The following is a 7,440-nucleotide window of genomic DNA, read 5'->3' as shown; positions in this document are numbered from 1 at the left end:
TGAAACCGTAAGTTACAGCTTCAAGTCACAACTACGACTTGGTAGCGTTCCAGGTAACCCGTAGCTCGTGTTTTTACCGTCCTGTTGTCTGTGAAAGTTCCCTATAACGGCCACTCGTAACTTCCGACCCGTGAACTCGTACCAGATCGAACTGGTATGACTTCACAGGAAGGAAAAACACAAAGTACGAGTTTCCTTGAACGCACCATGAGTTAGCAGCCCCCGCCCTTGTCAGGCATCAATTGGTCCTCGTGCTACGTCACCACATTCACGCGCATCCCTTGGCTGCACACACAGCCCTTCATGCCGTTCTCTCCCCTCATTGGATAACACTTGTATCCCACAAGGAAAATTTTCTCCTCGGGTTACAGCAGAGCAGAGTGACGGAGAGACTCGTGTTTAGGCTGAAATACTTCATGTAAGTGATTGCTGACGGAAAATAGGACTATTTAGGACTTATATTAACAAAAACATTCCACTGATATCTGCTTTAATGTGGATGAATCTACGCTACCCACGCTTGTTAATGGGCACATTTTCGATACATATATTTCATAAGATTCCAAGTTCAATAACATTTTTCATAGAAACGTTATAATAACACAAACAGTGGCTCTTTCCCTCTGTTACAGTAGAGATCCAGTCTGGTTCTCTACAAGATTTCATTATTTTCCTTCAAAATATTAGTGAAGCAAGAAAATATTGTTAAATGGAGCAGAACATAGATTTTGTACAGATATGATTAAATAGGTTACATGTACAAGTATGAATAAAATGATTTTTTTGGACTGGATATCTGGCTCTGCTTTGTGTTTTTTATCCAATACATTTTCTGTTTAATAATTCATTTTAATTTAACATTTTTTGTCTAAAAAATATTGAAACAAACGACAGACAAATTAGAGTGTGTTTCTATTACATCATGTTTAAAGTTTTATTCCATTAGTTCTGATGTGAGGTCAGAACTAATGGAGTTAGTTCACTGTTTTATTTTGTAGTCAGTGTTTTCTCTTCCTGTGTGCTCCCCGCTGTGATTACCTAACGTGTCTTGTGATAGAATGATTTCATGAAAGAGTGATGTGTGGTTAAAATACATAATAAATAGCAGAAGTTAAAATAAATACAATAAATACTGATAAACATGCAAGTGAAATTATATTACTGTAAAAAGGGTTAAAATTCATTACAAGGTATTCAGGGTGTTAAAAAGATGTGTTCAATGATTGATTAGTTTTGCCTGCAGGCCTGAAGAGGGAGCCCTTGCCACGCAATGCTTCACTCTCAATGAAGCTGACTACAAGGGCCAATAAGTTTCACCCTCTGTCTATTGTAAACTAGAGCTGAGGACAGTTACAGGTGGTTGTAGGCAGCCACTTTGAGGCCTTTGACTGTCACTGTATAATATAGGCAAGGCAATTTTATTTGTATAGCCCGTTTTTACAAACAGTTTGTCTCAAAGGTCTTTACATGGCATCGTAACAACATCCTCTGTCCTTAGACCCTCACATCCACTGAGGAAAAACTCCATGGAAAACCCTTTTAACAGGGAAAAATCGGAGAAACATCAGGGTGAGCAACAGAGGAGGGATCCCTCACCCAGGACGGACAGACGTGCAATAGATGTTGTTACAGACAAGAAAACAGTTTACAGTTTATGTCACAGAATGTAAATAGTATATATAATATAATATAAACCAGTGTGAGTGATATTTTAGACAGACATGGTCAAAGTTCCTCAGCTAGAGGTGAAAGTTTATAAAACTGCTCCCTGTGAGTCAAAACCCAGGGTTTAGCTTCATCTGAACACATTGATCACATGACCAGCTGATTGTGGTCATGTGAACACATAGTTTTTATCCCAGTCAGTGTTTGAACACATAGAAGAGCTGTTACTCTCATCATTTGTTTCACTGTATTATTCTGATGATCTTTGTGATGTCATCTTCAGCCATGAGGCGTCAGTGTCTCAAATAACACATAACACATGGTTGTGTTGTTTAGTTGTTCCACAAGTCCATCCTCAATGTTTATGTTATTATTTATGTTTATGTTACTGTCATGTCCAGTCGTACCTGTGTGCTGAGGCGATGCCCCCCTCCCCCCTCTGCTCCTAACTGGGGTTGGGTTTATTTGCAGACTTCTGGATCTGTGGAGGAGGAGAGAGGTCAGAGGTCAAGTTTGCTCAGGAAAGAGTTGAGTGGTGTAGGTGCATCTAACGACCAGCAGAGGGAGACGCTGCTACACACACTCACACAAAACAAAACAACTGAGACCAAAACAAGAGGCTGCATTAGATGGTGAGGAAATCAAGACATGAACTGAGAGCAGATGGAAATCTGAAACGAGACCTTGAACCGAGCCACAGGAGGCGAGTTCTGTTGCAGGGCGGAGCCTGGACTCCCTTGGGACTGTGGTGGAGAGAAGGATGAGGAGCAAGTTCTTGTGAACAGGGAGTTTAACAATTTACAATGACTGAATAAATATGAAAGAGTTTATAATACTCATCTCTAATCCTGACTGTAGCATATAACTGTGGAGAACAGTGAAAAATACACTGATGTCTACACAATGATACAGGAAATATAGAACTATAGAACTTTCAGCAGACGTACTGCGAATATACATGTCAACATAAAAAGGTCAGAAAGTAAGGCTCTCGTACTAATTTAATCTGACGAGTTGTAATCCGTTACTTACAATATTCACCTGTTAGTAAAAATGGAAACAGTTTCTACTAAACACTGATTCCTGATTATGATTAAAACAAATGAAGCACAACATCATCTGACTTTACTGAACATTATCTTTGTTGTTTGTCAGTGTTGTCATTGATGAAAATCCATGGTTCAAAGCCCCATGTGGTTCCTGTAAAAGTCTCATTCCCACTTGTTTACATAGACGCTTGTTTATCCTGTTACATGCAGCGTCTGTTGTCTGTCTGACGTCTGCCCGAGTTCACGTGAATGCAACATCAAGAATACGTTCAGATATGCAACCACACCGCTAGATGGGGGGAATTCTTACATACTGGGGCTTTAAAGGGATAGTAGCATTTTTTTTAAAGTGAGGTGCTCCCATTGGTTCCATTGTTCGCTATAATATATATAATTATAATTTTTTTTCCCAGCCCCTCAAAATGCAGGAAAAACACAGTTTTTATTTGGACCTAACCAACTGCTGATCGGTGGGCGATACGTGAGTTGGTTAGGTCCAAATAAAAACTGTGTTTTTCAGGTAAAACCTCTTTTAGTCCATGAAAATAGGCCGTTTCTTTGGGTCTGTTCACAACACTGTATGTTGTAAATCTCTGGGCAGGGCTATTATGGGCTGGCGTTGCTAACGGGAGGAGTGCAGAGAGTCTTCTACTGCAATTGAAGTACTTAGGGGCTATTTGTAGATCATACAACCCCACTTTAAAAAAATGCTACTATCCCTTTAAGAAAATATGCACCGAGAGAGAGAGAGAGAGAGAGCGCAAAGGGAAGTAGGAGCATAATAACATACAGGTGAGACCACGCCCTCACGTCAAACAGGTGGGGCAACTTAAATAGTTTCACTTTGACCCAGCGGTTGTGACGCAGTTTATTTTCTCCTGTGCAGGTACGTGAACAGTTTTAATGTTTTCCTCGTAAACACTTGTTGTTACCTTAGTTCTCTGCCCTTCAACTTGTCGTTGTGTTGTTGTTGTGTTAATATAATGTTACTGTAGCTGAGTCAGAGCTGTAACTGTAAAGTCTGGACCGACAGAACCGTGTCCGCCATGTTGTGTGGATGTTGTGGGCAGAAGCGCTGGAATAAGAGCAGAAGCAGAGTTAGTGGATGGTCAGTAGTTGAACACAGAGTGGTTATTTGTTTGCAGCTCCACTTCCTGATGACTGGAGGCAGCTTTACCAGCTTTACTTCACTCCAGTGGTTTCCTCCTGATGTATCTGCTTGTATCTGCTAAATTCCCAGCTGTATGATGAGTGACGTCACAGCACTATCATAGCTTTTAAACTAACAACGTTATAATTATCATCTGATTCGATCAAAATTATCCAATAAGTGTTTTATTATCACATACGATTCATTTTTTGCTACTGTAGCTTACTTCCCTCATGTTTTTATGCCTGTAACATAGTGTGTGTGATAAAAGTGCTTATTTATTTATTTATTTATTTATTTATTTTATTTATTTGGTTCATTTCGGGCATGTCAATTAGTCATCATCATCACACATCATCTCAATCCAATTAATACAATACACATGACCGAAAGGGAAAGCGGGAGAAGCAAAAGCTTATCTAGTCCCGCCCCCAATACTCACATATTCATTTTTTCTGCATGTTACATTTTTGACATAACATTCTTCCAGTATTTTCAAAATTTAACAATTTAACAATTTGACATGACATTTTTTGTTTTGTTTTGTTTGTTTGTTTGTTTTTTTTAACATGACATTTCTCAATTTTTTTTTTTTTTCAACATTTGACATTTTGACATAATGTGTTGCAGCATTAGGCAGTATGTAGAGTTGAAGAAATTGAAGTCCAGCTCTAGATAGAGCATAAGGATTACGTGTGTGTCTGCACATGTGTCCAACCGTCATGAGCGAACAACAGTCTCTTCTTGTTGCCAGGCATGTCACAAAAGTCACAAAGTCACAAGATGGTCCAATTGACAGAGAGCAAAGTCTGGTGTATTGATTTTTAGTTGGGATGGTGGGATGGTGTAGGAGCCCTTTCTTCTTTTTACTCATTCTCTGCGGTTTTCGTCGCCATTTCTCTCGATTTCCTCCCGAGTTTTGGCTATGTCAGCTCGCATCAGTGACACATACTCTCGGATTGCGGATATGTCGGACCGTATCCCGACCACAGCACTCCGAGTTGTTGCGTTATCCTCCCTCGCGTCGGTCTGCTCGGTGGCGATCTTTCTCATCTTACGATACTGCATGTAGGCGCCAAAACCCAGGGCGATCATTCCAATTGTCATGAACGTGAAGATGTACACGTCCTCGACATCCTCCACATCCAGTGGGGCAAGGCAAAGGACTCTCCACTTCTCCCATCCATCCAGCATGTAGCCGGACATGAAGGTTCCGTCCGGGCATCTTGGCTCACCAGAGGCCGCACGCCTTGTTGAGAACACTCTGTCAATCGCATTCAGTGACCAGCTCAGCAACTCCATCGTGGACCAGTTGATTGGCGTTGGTGTGTCGATTAGCAGTTAGTTGAGTTCTTCACTTGACTGATTTCTCACAATTAAATCACAGTTGCAATTGTGCCCCAATTTATCATCACCCTGTTGATACTCATTATAATAACATACTACGTAATATAATAACATACTACGTACAAACTGACATTGGCCTCTGGCCACACAAGTTTCTCTGGTTCATCACATTGTTTTGGGAACACAGTGCTTTTTGTTTTTACCCCTTGTAGTCTCGATACTGTGTCTGCCGTTAGCCTCTCTGACCTTTATCAGCTCTCATGTGTCAATCTGTACCGGTCAATCGTTGAGTTTACATACTTTTTCTTGAAGACGTTAAATGTTGGTAATTTTTTTACTTCATCCTCTAGCACATTCCATATTTTGACGCCTGCGACCGATAAGGAAAAGGATCTTAGTGTGGTTCGTGCCCTCCTCAGCTTAAAGATGTTTTCCCCTCTAAGATTGTGTCTCCCTTCTCTGTTCATGAATAGCTTTTGCAGGTTGAGGGGGAGGCTGTTGCTGGCAGCTTTGTACATAATTTGCAGGGTGCGATAGTTTATTAAATCATATAGTTTGAGAATATTAGATTTAATAAATAACTGATTTGTGTGTGCCCTATAATTGGCATAATGTAAGATCCTCAGTGCTCTTTTTTGGAGTAATAACAATGGATGGGTGGAGCCTTTGTATGTGTGTCCCCACACCTCTGCACAGTACTGTAGGTGTGGAGAGACTAGTGCATAGTACAACATATGGAGGGCTTTTTGATTTATTATTTTTTGTGCTTTCCATATTATGGATACACTTCTGGCCAACTTGCTTTTTAAAGTTCTTATGTGTGGCTTCCAGGTTAACATATTATCAATAGTCACACCCAGTACTTTATTCTCACTAACCCTTTCAATATTCACTCCATTTACTTGGATGTTAATACTGTTGCTGAGGCCTTTTTTCCCAAATAGCATGTATTTTGTTTTCTCTAAATTTAGTGATAGTTTGTTTATGTTAAACCACACATGGAGCTTGGCCATTTCGTGGTTAACCGTTTCCACGAGTTGGATCAAGTTACTCCCAGAACAGAAAATATTGGTATCATCCGCGAATAATATTAGTTTCAGAATGTTTGACACTTTACATATGTCATTTATATATAGTATAAACAGCTTCGGACCTAGAACTGAGCCCTGCGGGACCCCACAGACTATGTCTAGGCAAGTGGATGAGTAATCATCTATTTTAACATATTGGGATCTTTTGTCTAAGTAGCTCTTGACCCACTTCAGTACTATGCCTCTAATGCCATATCTTTCCAGTTTAGATATTAAGATATCATGGTTAATGGTGTCGAAGGCTTTTTTCAGGTCTATGAAAATTCCTATTGAGTGAAGTTTTTGGTCAATAGCATCAGTGATGATCTCCACCGACTCAGTTAGAGCCAAGGCAGTCGAGTGATTCTTTCTGAATCCATACTGGCTATCATTTAGTAATTTGTGCTTATTTATGAAGTTGTCAAGTCTATTGTTGAATAGCTTCTCTAGGATTTTGGACAGTTGCGGTAGTATTGAGATTGGTCTGTAATTGGTAAACTCATGTGTGTCCCCATTCTTAAACAGTGGCACGACTTTGGCAACTTTCATATTATTTGGAAATGTTCCAGTTTGAAATGATAGATTAAATATGTATGTTAGCGGCGCGATGATACCAGGTAACACTTTCTTAATCAACTTCATGTCCAGGTCATTGACATCAGTAGATGTTTTTGCTACACACTTGCTGACCAGGTGTCTAATCTCTGTGTCCTTCACTGGTGTGAGAAACATTGAGTTGGGATTTCTGTCTCCGTCTTTATCATAGTGGTCCCAGTGTAGGGGTGAGTCAGGAATGTCCTTGGCTAGCTCTGGACCGATGTTTACAAAGAATGAGTTGAATCTATTTGTTATGACTCCTAGGTCGTCTTCCTGCGTGTTGTTATAGTTGAAGTAGGGAGGGAGGCTTGGTTTTGCTCTTTTGTTATTAGTCACTTTGTTTAAGATATCCCATAGTTTTTTAGTTTGATTCATATTTTCAGCTAATAGATTGCTATAGTATTCTTTTTTGCGTTCATTTAAGATGCAATTTAGTTTGTTTCTGTACGTTTTGTATCTCACTTCTGACTGGACCGTCCTAGATTTAATGAACTGTCGGTACAGAGTGTTTTTCTTCCTGCAGGCATTTATCAACTTTTTCGTGAGCCATGGCTTTCCCTCC

Source organism: Trachurus japonicus, chromosome 13, assembly GCF_045865225.1.
Source record: "Trachurus japonicus isolate A0001 chromosome 13, Traja_1.0".
Lineage (NCBI taxonomy): Eukaryota > Metazoa > Chordata > Actinopteri > Carangiformes > Carangidae > Trachurus > Trachurus japonicus.
This window is presented reverse-complemented; position numbering follows the sequence as displayed.